Source organism: Centrocercus urophasianus, unplaced genomic scaffold (genome assembly GCF_019232065.1).
Source record: "Centrocercus urophasianus isolate 14NV4802_14NV808 unplaced genomic scaffold, USGS_Curo_1.0 seq_9, whole genome shotgun sequence".
NCBI lineage: Eukaryota > Metazoa > Chordata > Aves > Galliformes > Phasianidae > Centrocercus > Centrocercus urophasianus.
The window spans coordinates 14,367,399-14,382,461 of record NW_024885532.1 but is presented as its reverse complement, the minus strand read 5'-3'; the positions used below and the strand labels follow the sequence as shown (position 1 = coordinate 14,382,461).

Here is a 15,063-nt window from a genome sequence, read left to right as displayed (position 1 = left end):
ATTTAATTTTTATTAATTGTGTTTTTTTTGCTTTTTTTTTTTTAAAAAAAAAAAATTAGTCATTTTCTAATTTCTGAGCGTTTGCCCCTTCTCTCTGCAAAACTTATTAAAAAAAAATAAATCAGAGTTATCAGGAAATCTCTTGAAGCCAACAATTAATGCTTTAAGAAAAGCTTCCTCACCAGGAAGGAAAGATAAGTTTGTTGACTCAGACACCTCACAGAACTTTGAAAAAAAAAAAAAAAAAACAGCTACAAAATTTTATTTTACTTGGTCTAGTACATTCTTTAATAAAAATAAAAAAAAACACAGCATTCAGTATCTGCTTTTTGTGAAACATGCTGTCACAATAGCATGCTCCCTTCACTTACAAGGGAGAGAAAAAAAAACATGAAGGCTTTTGCTGTTTACAACTTCTAACAAAGGTAAAATCACCAAAAACAAACAACAACAAAAATCCTGGTCTGTCCTTGGATTAAGGAGAATGAGTTATGCATACAGTTGAAAATCCTTCAAGTTTTAAAAAAATCAATAAATAAAAGAGGAAAATTTATATATGCTGGCTTTCAGCAATGTAGACAAAATCATGTTTAGTTCAGATAAGAACACTTCAAAGAAATTGGTAAAAGAGGCATAAATGGGACTGAAGAAAAATAAACTTGACCTAGACTTAAGGAACCAATAGAGTATCATAGCCAAGAGGAAAGAAGTATTTGGAAACAGGGCCATGAAGAAAGACAATTATTTAAGTAAGTAGCAGATAGATACATGGCAAGGGCTATTTGTAGAGGCAGCAGTGTATTAGAAATAATGACTTTCTATGTGATATTTTTTAAAAAAGTAGCTGTGCATTGCAAATAAGCTAACAGATTTCACCTAAAGTACAGTAATTAAGTAATGCTTAACGAAAAATAAAATCTTGTCTTGCAGGTTGGCACATCTTGCTGTTTAGTCTATCTTAGCAGCCTATTTTCAGTTCCTAACATCTATTCAGCTTCCTGGCTGTAGAGGGGAGCCTAATATAAAGAAATTAAGAAGTGAAGACAATCTTTTTAATATACCTCAGAAAGAATTTTGCATTTACATATTAAGGATAAACTGGAGGAGCATCTGTTCCTCACAGTGAACATTCCTAGGTTAGTTTACATATAAAAAGATACAGTAGGTATTTGAATAGGAACATGATCTGCTTTTCTAAGAACAACTACAGGGATAGCTGCTGAGCTCAATAATTTCAAAAACGGTAACTGCTTTCTGGTGCTATTAAGTAGTCAAAAGAACCTGAAAATAGTAAGGATTGTAACAGCAGTTTCATAATTCAATTCTCTACACAATGGAACAGTTACAGTTTCAAGATTAATACAGTTTTGTATAACTCAGAATAGAGAACAAAGCTATGCTTTCTCAAAATCAGGCTTCTTTTCTTCTTTGAAATTGTAATCCTGAAGTAGCTGCTAAGAACCAGTGTAACTTGTTTTTTTACACTCAATTTAATATGCTACAAAAGAAAAATCCGTATAGCCTAGCATAATGAGCATCAGAAATTAGGTGTTTTTCTTGTTTTATTTTTTTTCCTTAGCTTTCCCAACCTTTCCCTTCTCTTTCTTTCCCTTCACTTTAAAAGAATAGCATCTTAGGCATACTGTGATTTGTACTTCTTTGTTCTTAGCAATATAGCATTATATGTCATTATATATATCATTATATTCTACATCTGCATGCAAATATTGAGTAGAATATATCTCTCCTTTTCAGGCCTCCTGTTGTTCTTGGTTGTTTTTTTTGTTTGTTTGTTTTTGTTTTTAATTTTTTGGGGGTAGAGGTAGAATGAACGCACATTCTTAAGTGCAGTAGGTAAGTACTTGTATGTGGTTTATCACTCCAATCTTTCCAGAAGCATCTAGGTTACAAATATGAAAAAAATCATAGCTATTTCAAAATAAAAACATGTTACAATGTAATTCATTGAGAACTGACCTCAAGTCCCACACAGAGATTCAACAAATAATATATTTATTATTGGAATGATAAAAAAAATCCAATAAAAATTTGCATTCATAATTGCTTTCGCAAAAATACCTGTCAAATCACACCTCAGCTGAGTCACTCAAAGAAAGTCACCATTTGTGGGTCAAGTACAGCTTTTTCTATTTCTTTAATTCTCCCGAGAAGAGTGATATATCACAGAAAAATATAGATGCTTTACTTTAAGTAATATAATAAACAGCTGAGCTCTGTAACCACAGACCTAGAGTGTTTTACGCTCTTTAATAATTTTAGCCTTTCAAAATATTAGTAATGAAGTATTTGTATTTTGATGATGGGAAAATTAGGCAAAGATAGACCAGACAGTACACAAAGTCCATTACAAATAGAACATATCTTAAGATGAAGACCATAAAAATCTAATTAGTATCCAAGCACTGATTTACTGATTCTTTTTTTTTATTATTTTTTCCCTCCCCCTTCCCCTCAGAAAGCTTTATATCTGCTTCAAGTTCTGCCATTATTCAGACTCGGGCTACCCAGAAGCCACTCCACTTAATCTGAGCATTTCAGTATCTGTTTCACACCTGAAGAACATCTGAAAGTTAGAAACGAACTGGCACCTTAGGAGTCTTAACTGATAGGCATGTCTGATACACAGACAATACTGAGTTCACTGCAAAGGCAACTTATCAGCCTTCTTTAAGAAGAGAGGGAAGCAATAGGAAGAGAAGAGAAGGAAAAAATTAAGATGTAACTAAATAACTGTGGCCTGCTGAGTTACCACTTATCAAATGAAAAGGATGAATTTGACATTTGTGAGCCACTAGCATGAAGAAAAGGCAAGTTTGTTTGCTTAAAACACAGTAGTAGTTTATTGCTGTGTACAGAAAAAAATGTAGTGACATTCATCTCCTTTGCCTTTGGCCATCTAGGAATAGTATATTTATGTTATCTATCTACCTTAGACTCCCTCTATATGCAGTGGAATATGTTTTTCACCTGGAAAGAAGAACTTGATTCACTACTTTTCTGAAACATTTAAAAAGGAAAACAGTACAGTGTATTCTGCTTTTAGTTTACAGTAGTAAAAAATACCAACTATTCAAGGAGAGCTCTACAATCACTACATGGACATTCTTAGGATCAGTACTGGATGGATTTAAGCATTTTATTTTCCCACCTGATATTTTCTCTCTCATAAAACCTATTCTGTAAATAGTGTTTCTTCATACAATTCTTAAATGCGCTCTTCTCTTAGACCTTGTCAGCAGCATCTAGGTTTCTATATTCAGATGAAGATAAATGATTACACTGAATTACTGAAAACAAAACAGAACTAGAAGGGATATGACTTGAAGAATAATTAGAAGAAAAGAATCTTCAACACCTCCCCTACACCTCTCCCTGTTGCTGGGCATGTGTTGGTAGGGTGAATTTGTAGCATTCATGTAACACCCAAACATATTTACAGCAATAATAGTTAATAATTCAGTAAGCTTTGCCTGATAGGTTAGTAAAGTTTAAGAATATATTTACTGCAGTATAACTAAACTCAAATAATACTGAAGCTGGCTGCTATTAAATTAGGAAATTATGTCTTTTAAAGAAATACATACTTCACTGAAAGCATTAGTTTTCACTATTTAAATGGTTTGTTGTCTTGTTTGAAGTCCCAAAGATAGCACACTTCCAGTGCCGAATCCAAGAAGTCTTAAGACAGGGGATAAGAAATCAAATCAAGGGAAAAGCAGATAATTATTTTTGCATTCCCCTGTCACTTTGTAAACTCTGATAAGCATGTGAACTCATTCTAAAAGCAGTTTCAAGTCTGTGAGGTGTGAGTTCATAGGAATTCATTAAGTTCAAAAAATAATGCACATGTGATTTTTTGGTGGTCTATCACCTTCTTGCTACTTCATAGCCTTGTAGCTCTATACAATGTGAGAGTTTGAGCACTGACAACATAGAACCAGCTCATGGCATTCTCATTACAAGAAACACAGAGCAGACATTTCCAGCTACTACAAGAAATCCATATAGTAACAGTTCACTTGGCCCTCGCTACCATACTTAACATATAGAAAGCAGCAGCCTTCTCTTTCACACATAAAAATTCCAAAATGTATAAAACATCTTTGGTGATAAATATAACCAATTCCAAATAACCTGTACATGCATACATGTGATCCCATCAAAAGAGAAGTCAGTATCTAACTTACATTCAATTGCAGTGCAGAGTATATTTTCAATGGGCAGTCGTCTTCATGGTCCTGTGTCCACGTTTCCAGTTTGTAGCACCATTACTTCAATTATAAAATACTCTGACCTGGTACCCTGAGGCTTAGCAGTCACAAGAGGTTAATCTGGTTTTCTGAGTTTTGATTTGCCTCCAAATTCCGGTATATTTACTTTTATGCAAGTTTCTTAGGGGCTGTGCACTGGAGTGGATACATCCCTGACTTCTCATCTTTACTTCAAGGATGAATTCAGACCCAAACAAAAGCCTAGCCTTCAGAAGGCTCAGTTACTACAGGGGGAAAAAAAAAGAAAAAAAAAAGAAAAAAAAAGAAAAAAAGAAGAAAAAAAAAAACACATGGTAAAGTTACAAAGTCATTAAAGCTAAACTAAATCTGTGAGAAACAAAAATCCTGCGTAATTTGTAAACAGATACAACTTGGCAACCATCTGCCTCTGGGATTCTCTGACCCAGTCTGTAGCCTTCTTCCAAATATTTGCTGAAATGAAAAAAAAATTCCACAACCTACCATTTGTTTCAGGAGAATGGAAGATAGGTCGTATCTCACTTCCTATTAGCATTACTATAATCTCAATGAGGAATGAAATAGCTCCTCTACCTTGAGAAAAGGCCTCTGGGTAAAAAAGCCTGCAGCTATTTAACTCACAGTTCATGAAAAAATAACATTATATGCTATTATACATACAAATATTCTCAGCACCTCTCTTGCAACAAATACATAATAGCTTTCTTTGCACAAAGACAATGAAAGAATAAAAGATTCTATTAACAGTCTGAGTCTAAACTTGGAATACACGGTAGGTACATATATATTTTGAAGAGGAATATTACCTTAGGTACCACTGGGATTGCATTTCAAGTCCCATATACCCACTTAAGTGACCATATGGATATTACTGGCTGGAGGTACTTTTACATAAACTATAATCCAGATATCCATCTGGATATCTGTGGATGTGATTTAGCTAATGATAAAACTGACTAGACAGAACTTCACTAGGTGATCCCTTTAGCCATATCCAGGAATCATTTTCTTTAATTCTTGACTAAGATAAATGACAAAGAAAAAAATATTACTAGTAAATCTTCTATAAATTGGCAAACACCTTCATGATAGCAATTAAAATAACAAAAGCTAATTTTAAGTGACTGCCAGTCAAGATGATGTGGATTTCTTTCTTTACATGGTGATCGTCCACTCATCTTCCTATAACCTCCATGTCTAAACCTTTCTCATTAATCTTTTGACTCTCTGTATCTCTTTAGTTCAGTACAAAATGCAATTTTATTCCCCATATACTTAGGCATTTTAATAGCACTCTGCAAAAACAAAAAAATTATTAGTATCTCAGACAAATGAATACATTATGCATTGTATTTGTTTCTCCTGAAAGTCTTCTAAAACAATTTTAAGACAATCCTCTTTCCTCAACAGAAGTAAAGTAAGCTAGTCCAATTAGTATCACTGGGTATCACTACAATATTAATTTCCATTACCCACTCTTGCATGAGATGATATGGTGATGATACAAAATAGAATTACAGACAAATGTGTTGTAGAGCTGAACACTGTTAAATATAATACTACAGTCAGTAAGGAAAAGCTTCTTGAATACTGCTATGGTAATTGTTTGACTCAAAGGCAAGATAATTTTAATTTTAAAAATATATATATGATGATGAATTTATTTGCTATATCTTTCTCTCCCACAGTTCCCTTGTGTGGGCTTTGCTTAAAGAAAGATAAGTATCTACTCTAAAATGAGACTTGGTAATATTAGAGACAGACAAAGCAAGTTCATTCTAATAAATGTGAAAATGAACATACTCCATTGCCCTTAGGAAAAGGTACTGTAATTGCCGTGTACACAGAGATTCATCACATAGTTAATACCGACTCTTTTCTGTAAAATAAAATTCAAGAAAATGTTAATAATATTCTAAAATGGATGCAAACATTTAAAAGTTATGCTTTCAAACAGTTTCAAAGAGTTTTATTTAAAATAAATTTAATATGGGCTGACCTGAGAACTAATTAAAGATGCAAGCAATCAGATGGAAGCTACGAAAAGAAATTCAAAATGCATTAATGCAAGCCTTTGTAAATAATCATTTGTAAGAAAAATATTATTTAGAAAATAACTGTTAAGGTATTCTGTTCCCTTCTTTCCTATTAATGAATTGTTGTATATTTCTACGACTGACTTAAAAATGAAGAATTTTTGCTAATGCATTCCCTTGCTGTTGAAGTAATTTCCTCATTGGTCAACAACAGCTTGTTTATTAATTTTTTAGGAACAAACCAAGTATTCTGTCTCTGATTACTGGCTATTATGAATAACTTTACCTGAAGGTCCTACTGTTTTGCAATACAGTAAGTTCCCAGCAAAACTAAGTGTATTAATAAGAACTAAATATGCTAATGAGTCTTTTTATGCAGGCACTTTATGCAAGTGATCTTAAGGTAACATATATATTGCTTCAAATTTTCACTGCAAATAGTAGCAATGAAATGGATAACATGCATTTCTTCCATTATAGTAATTCTTCTATCTCTTACACAATGAGTCATTTATTTTTACAAAAGTCATTTAGCCCTAAGTATTTTAACAAGGCCAAATTGTAAACACACAGCGTTCGTTTCCCTTAAAATATACTCTACATTAGATTAAGAGGTCCTGTAAATGAACGTTCATACCATGAGATTGCTAGTGAAGTAGTGCTTTATTCTGCTAAAGATATTGGATAAAAATAAATAAATAAATAAATAAACAAATATACTGATACTGCATGGGTCATCTGGTTTATTAATCCTATGATCTGTATTTCAGGATCACACAGTCATGAAAAGGAATGCCATTTTTTTCCTTTTGATTAGCAACAGACATACATGGACTATATCTTAGATATATATATAGACCAATAATTGTTACAGAAAACAAATCACATGCATTGTTCATTAGAGAGAAGAAACTACCATAGTAAAATGCAAATATATCTCTATATATTGTTTGGATAATTTTGTGTCTCTCTCAGCTTGACTGGATCAGAGCACTTACTATGTGAATGTCAGAATCCCATCCTCCTGCCCTGGTTATTTGCTGACAATGTCACTGGAAAAACATGTAGGAGGATTACTTTCTTTTTTTTTTTCTTTTTTTTTTTTTTAAATTCTCTGCTTAACCTTCACAGCATGCTTATAGTATTGTCAGTAAACACAGGTCTTAAATAATGTGTTGCTGGAAGGATACTTAAATGCCGTGTTAAGCACTTTTACTCAATCTCTGTGTAATTGCAGGTAGGAGCGAGTAGATAAAGAATTATGTTTCTCAAGCACAAAAATAATAATTATTGAGCAGAAATTATAGATAATTAGCTGACAATCAGAAGACCAAAAGTCTTCTTAGATTTCTTCAATACAAATTTCTCCAAGTTCACTAGAAGTCTGATTTATTTAACACCCATAAACAATTATCTATCAAGCCTTCTGTAAATTTGACTTATTTCTTTGTATGATAATACAGAGTACAGAATTCTCCAGAGTTCTTGAATGAAACCAGATATATCCAAGATATTCTGCAAATTTATGAGGAGACATGCCTTTGACTAATATTACTGTATGAGATTATTCTTTGCACCTTTGTCTCAAAGGCAGCTGAGGAACACAAATGGACAAGTCCAGGCAAGGCCTGGTCAAAGTTCAAGCAATCCTCTGTCTGAAGAACACAGATGGACAGGCCTAGGCAAGTGCCAAAGTTGGAGAAATCTTTTGACTGAAGATTAGCAGGCCAGGGGCGATGAGTAACAGCTTAATGTCTAATAAGCACTCTTTTGCCTGTGCTCATCTTGAGGGAAATAACCTTACTTGCATGCTCACGGATGCTGCACATAACTCTTACCTAAGCACCCAGGAATTCCTCCACATGACTTTTAACAAAGTGCCCAAGAATGCCACATTGGCAGAAGAAGGAGATTTTTTTTTTTAAAAAAAAGGACCTACAACCAAGAGCATGGTGTCTGACATTAGATGCCTCACAACATAATACCTGCCTGCTGATGGACTCTCTTGGGCCTGCCACCCAAGACCTGACTCTTTCTCCTGGACTGTCACATACATGCTTGCTGCCTACAGCTGGCCACTCTGCTGCTGCTCTCCCCTGTGCTTTTGCTCCTCTATTGGCCTCGGACCATTGGAAGTGCATGCAGTGGGATGCTGCTGGATCTTGGTAGTGACTATCCCCACTTTACATAATTCTTGCTCCTTTCCTATGTTTCCTATTGCCCGCTTTCCCTTCCTCATCACCCTAATTCGTAATAGTCGCCAGCCTTCCCTTCTCCAACTCACTGGTTGATTAAGATTTGTAATAATCAGGTAAACAAATATCAAAGAATCTTCTCTCACTCTGATAATCAGAACAAGACAATTACCTATGTGTGTACACAAAACAGACAAGGAGCAAAACGACAGATGGAAACAGAAGTTAAACTAATTGGTCAAAATTTTATAATATGGATTTATGAAAAGAATCCAGAGATCTGTAGCCCTAGATGAGAAGTTTCAAACTGTTCTTTAAAATTGTGTGTAAGGACAAAAAGGCTCTGTTTCCCCCCCCCCCCCCCCCCTTTTTTTTTTTTTTTTCACAAAGCGAGAATGAGTTTTCTTCAGTAAAAACTGCAGTATCAAGAGCAAACAATTGTTAAGTAAAACTAAAGCTGCACTATAGTGCACACAAAGTTATTTGTCCTGTTGATAAAGGAGTTATAAACCCAATTTAAATAGCCAGGCATCTGAAGAGAAATTTGTCATTCTGAAATTCCTGATTATTCTATACATTGGTGAAACAATTGATTTACTGAAATGAAACATAGATTTGAGTCAGATAATCAAATGCCTTTGCAACACCTCCTTACACATGGATTCACTCAAACATGGAGACTGACAATCTTCGACTTACAGATTATTGACAAATTTTGATTTGCATTGGCTAACATAGTAGAATAATTCTGTTTAGCTGCATAGCCATGGGAGCATGAAAATACTATTATAGCAGTTATTCACCCTTGGTGAAATTCAATGAAGGATTCAGAAACCTGCATGCTTATAACAAAATTAATGTGTGCTCCTCTGCCAGAGAAACACAAAAGTGAAAGTACACTTTTATCACATTTACCTATTTTAAAATACAATTTTGGTGTCTCAACAGAATACTCAGCATTAATTTTTCAGAGCTTTCTATTTTCTCTTAATTTAGTGCAATTGCTAGTGTAAATATTCTCCATTTTCCTACTTATTTGTGATGCTGGCTTCTAATGACTACTAGGCCATTTTACATATTTTCCAGCACAGAAGATGGAAGGATTCCAGAATATCCACGATTCTCAATGGAAGTACATTTTTAAGAATATTGAGACTAGGTACTCTTTTATACTCCAATATTGGTATTTGGCAAGCAGTACAGAATGAACAGTTCAGCTCTGACATCTTCCTACCATTCCAATGAGACTTTACAAAAAAATTAACTATAGGCATGAAATCAGATTTTAACTAATTCTTGAAACATCACTACTAACTCTTTTCATATAGATTATATGATATAGATACCACAAGTAACCTAAAGATTTTGATTGAGTCATCATTCAGATATTCTCCGTGGCATTACTAAACAGTGACAAGATAATTAAACATGCTGTAATATCTAGGAGAAGGAGCATCATTACGTGTTATCCTGTTTTCATGCCTCTGAAGGAAAGATGTAAACATAACAGTATGCATATCAAATTTAGACTGACAGATTTCTTTGTAATTTGCATTTAAAAAATGCACTCAACTTCTGTGGCTTGGCTACTATTTATCTTTTTCTTTCCATCCTTCTACTGAACAGAAGTTAAGGGACAAGTGAGTAAGTTTCATATACTCATTCTATTTTAGTAGAAAAGCAAGTTGAACACTATAAAACTGCATCAAGAGAAAAATATGCTAAAACTTTGATTCGCTCTTGAACATTATCTGAAGACTGTTCTAATGAATAAGCTGTGACTTGAGAGAAATGTGACTATTTTGTACAGCACTTGAACACAGCCAATGTGACCCCTCTTCCTATCATAACATTGATATGGTTTCCTTGAACTAGGATGCCATTATTAATATTCAGCTTAATGAAGAACACACCTAGCATATAATCTCACATGTAAATCATTCTAAGGGCAGTAGATTAATTATCAGAAGACCACAAGACCACCAACAATATCCAAATAATGTATGTTTCAGATGATGACTTATGACATCTAATGCCAAAACTTTGATATTATATTAGACTTTCTAAATAACTGGATGTGAGCAGCACAAAAACATCCTGATCTTCTGACCATTCTTTGCTGGACAGAATTCTCAGCTTAGTACTGATAATGCTGCCAGCAGAAATTTAGCGTCCTGCTGTATTCTGGGTAGAAGTGAATCAGTGCCCTTTAAGTGGTTGACTATATGGATATGTTGACCTAGAGCAATATATTCATTCCAGCTGAGTAACACAATAATGCACATGCTCAAAGGGCTCTGCTCTAGGGAAGACTGTGTGTCACTCCACTAAATACAGATGTCAGCAAGTACTTAAATGCAGAGAGGAGTGGACGAAAAGGCAAATAAAATAATTAATGGCATACTGCATGATTTTAAGACAAAACACTTGGCTTTCTGGTGTTACCTCTATAACTATTCATGCTGATTGATTCTGACATAATCAAAAGCTCTGCATTTTTCACATGGCAAGAACAATCTACAGTGTCTTTGTTCAGCCATTCTTGTAGTTTTGACAGCTACTCCCCTCAATATGAAACTATCATATTATCTCAATGAAGCTATAAAAAAGACTACTGTTTACAGTAATAAAATTAGTATATCCATGCACAGAGGTGCATTATAACGTTTAATTTGCTGTGTCACTATCCAGGTCTTTTGAGTACAGGTTCATATTTCTCCTTTTCATCATAATATTATTATCAAGCAGGGACAAACTGTGATACCTGTAGGTATTAAAAATCCACACAAACAGAGGAAAAAAACAAAAATAAAAGAGAAAAGGAGATAAATGTGTATCTTCTGAAAATCTCTTTGCTGCACATATGTTATATATAGTTTTGGCGGAAGCCAATAAGTCTAAGAATTACCATTAAATAAGATATTCATGCATTTTTAAATCTAATTCACACCTCTTTATTTTTATGCATACTATACATAGCATTCTAAATTTCATATGATTTTATAAATTATGTATTGTGGATATTTATTACAAACTGTAATTTTAAAAAGATGTTTAATATTTATATATTTATATATACATTTATATATGTTATGTAGTGCAACTGAAGACACAAGAGAAAATTTGAATAGCATTGTAATTAGAAAAGTTGATGGCAGAAACCAGTTACAGAGCTGCATTTTTCTTCATTGCTAGGAACACCTTTAAGATCTGCCTGTCATAATGCTAACCCAAGTAAATCACTAACCTGTAGTTTTCTAATATACATTGAAGCAATGACTATAAGAGAAGATGGTAGGCAGAGTAGGAAAAGTTCAGGAAAGAGGGAATTTCCATGTTGCTAGTTAAACTGCGATTTAGAATGAGGAATTCTCAGGGTATGTTTGTTAACTGAAATGCTGCTAAATTAAAAAGGAAAGCTATCATCACCTGCTACTTTGACTCCATTTTTCTCCCAGCACTGTAATCACAAAATACCTCTCCAGGAAGCTCCTACTACTCTCGTGTATGCATTTTCATTCCATTTAAAACTTGTTTGATTGCCAGTGTTAACAACCTCAATATTCTGTTTGCTTGACTGGTAGCCCTAAAGGCATGCAGGAACGACCTGTAAATGCACTGTTCTCACACTAGGACCTGCTTTACTAATCAGCGTCTATGCAAAATAGCACAGTAGCTAGAAAGGTACAGCCATCACTTTCACTCAGTTACATTAACAGAAGAATGACAGTTCTGTAAAAGTCATATAAAAATAATTAATTAATGAAGGAATCCATATTTTTCTGTGTGTTGTAGTGTAAGTACACATTCCACTTCACATTTACTGTGAAAATATGTGATGGTCAAACTAAGTGCGTACTTAACACAAATTTTCAGCTTGTATAAAAGAAAGTAGTTCCATCAGCTTTAAAGAATAATAAGCTTGATTCAAAATAAGTCATAGGTAAGAGCCATTGATCTCCTAAACTGCTGTTATAAGAGAATTATGGAAATGTCTTCTGTTGTCAAATCCACATCTCCACTTTGGACTCAACTGCCTATATGTCTAGTTCATGTGCAGATGCCAGAGGCTCTGCCTGGGAATAATTCTGATTCAGGCCTTCCTTCCACCTTGAGATCATAGAAGTCCATGCTATCAGAACTAACAACATGCAACAAGAATTTTGTAATGTGCCTCAGTGCCATGGCTGAAGTTAAAACTACCAGAAGACAAACTTGCAAATGTAACTCTATGGCTTTCCAGTGGGTATTCTTCAAGAAATGTAGAAGTTTATCCTCTGTGCACATTAATTTACCAGCACAGAAAAGCAGCATGTTCAAATCCAAAAATTGATCAAAGATCATATTGTATTCATGGACTCTCTCAGTGGCTTCTCTCACAGTAATTTCAGCAGTATCTATAAAATGCAGCACACACGACAGTTAATGCCATTTCCACAAACAAATGTCAATTAAAAATTTTTGCAAATTGCGGAGGACAGACTTGAAAGAAGGCAAAAGACCTGCTATAGGCTCCACTCTTGTGTGGCTATGCCTAAAGGAACTATGAAATGTCCAAAAGGAAGAGAAGAATCAGTTTTCAGCAGAGTGTGAAGACACGGCAAGGGGAAAGGGCCAGAAAGTGGAGCATAGGAAGTTCCGCACAAATGTGCACAAGAACTTCTTTACGGTGATGGTGACAGAGCTCTGGAACAGGATGCCCAGGGAGGTTGTGAAGTCTCCTTCTCTGGAGATATTCAAGACACGCCTGGACACCTTCTTGTGCGACCTGGTGTAGGGAACCTGCTTTGGCAGGGGGGTTGGACTCGATGGTCTCTGGAGGTCCCTTCCAACCCCTACAGTTCTGTGATTCTGTGATACTGTGATTCATGGTCCTGCAGGAGAGATGGTGTCAAATAGCTATCAAATTGGGATAGATAGATTGACAGAGTCTGCTGGTCTATCCAGGATGTTTGTTGTAGTATTTCTGTCACAGCTTACAGGAGTATTTATATATTCCATACATAGAAGACCCCCACCAAAAAAAAAAGGCTTCAGGAGCCCAGTTTTAGCAGATGTGATAAATCACAGGTTTTTCAGTTTTGTCATTTTGTAGTTCTTCTGCCTTACTATCTGGGAGGTGATCCATTTTCAGGTGGAAAAGAAAAAAAAACTTTAAGCCAATTAGTCTTCCTGGAGAACTATTCATCCTTTTATATATGGAATAAGAACTTGCTTCATCTCTTTTCCAATTCAACAAATATTTAAATAGTTCACAGAAGTTCAGCAGGTAAAGATGCTCTAAGAAAGAGATTGAGATACTTCCTATCACCACTATTAGCTATGCATTTTCACCAGTGATGAACAAGAGCCTGCATGTCACACTCATAATAATCCGCATTGGTGGAGGTCACCCACTGTTTCACAGCTGCTGTGATAGCATCATACTAGGAAAACATTGCTCATGTAGTTTATCTTTCATTGGCCTGAACAGATGGAAGTCAGGAGGTGCCAAATCCATACTGCGCAGTGGGTGTGGTACATGAGTGCAGCCAAGACTGGCAATGTACTCTACCTTGTTCAAACTGGTGTGGGGCCTGGTGTTATGTTGCAAATGAAAGGTTTTCTTCTTCTCTGCCCTGACTCTAGAAGCTCAAGCTTTCAGCTTAGTCAGTGCTATGACATAACAGTTAGAGTTATGGTTTTTCCAGGAAATCTAGAAGAATCTCTTTTCCTATCCCAAAAGACAGTGCAAAGAACTTTACCCACTCAGGGCTGTGTCTTGAACTTTTTCTTTGATGAGGAATTCACATATTGCCACTCCATAGGCTGCCATTTTGACTCTGGCTTGTAGTGGGGAAATCATGTTTTTTCACCAGTAACGATGCGATCCAGGAAACTATTCAGCCTCACATTGGTTTAATAGGTCCTGAAAAACTTGCATACGGTATTCCTTCTGTTCCTGTGTGAACATTATTGGGACTCACCTGGTGCAAACTTTGTGACATCCCAGTGTTGCCACCATCATTTCTGATGTTGGAATTTAGCTCCATACACAGTTCCCTGGTCATAATTTGCCGATTTACACAGAAGAGCACATCGAGATGCTCTTCATTTTGTGCTGTGACAGCTGTGCATGGTTGTCCAGAACACAGCTTTTCCTTCAGATCACTGTCACCGCTGCTGAAATGCCCTATCCACCACCTCACTGTGCTCACATCCACTGTTTGGTTTACATAAATACTCAGCAGGAGTAGATGGGTACAGTTTTTTTCCATATTGAGGAATTCAGTTACACATCATTGCTTCATGTGCACTTCCATGCCAGACACCATTTTGTCAGGCTGCCCCTCTGCTGCCATCTGTCACACAGCAACAAAATGCAATAGAATATTGTCAAGAAGGTTCAGCCTCTACTGCCATGCTGCCAACATCTGCCTCAGATGTTGTAGGCCAACATAATAAAATAAGAAACATTACTTTCAGAGTAGGCTTTGTACTTGTGCACTCTTACAGGGAACGTGCATTCAAGTTTCATCAAGCACTGAAAGGATCTCCCACTGAAAGAGTGAGGGGAGGGGA

General features: G+C 35.3%; 1 protein-coding gene across 7 annotated transcripts in view; it reads right to left on the bottom strand.

Moving 5' to 3' along the window:
- PCDH9 (protocadherin 9) overlaps positions 1 to 15,063 on the bottom strand; it is a 703,877-nt gene that overhangs the window by 94,557 nt on the left and 594,257 nt on the right. The gene's annotated exons all lie outside the window — the stretch shown is intronic.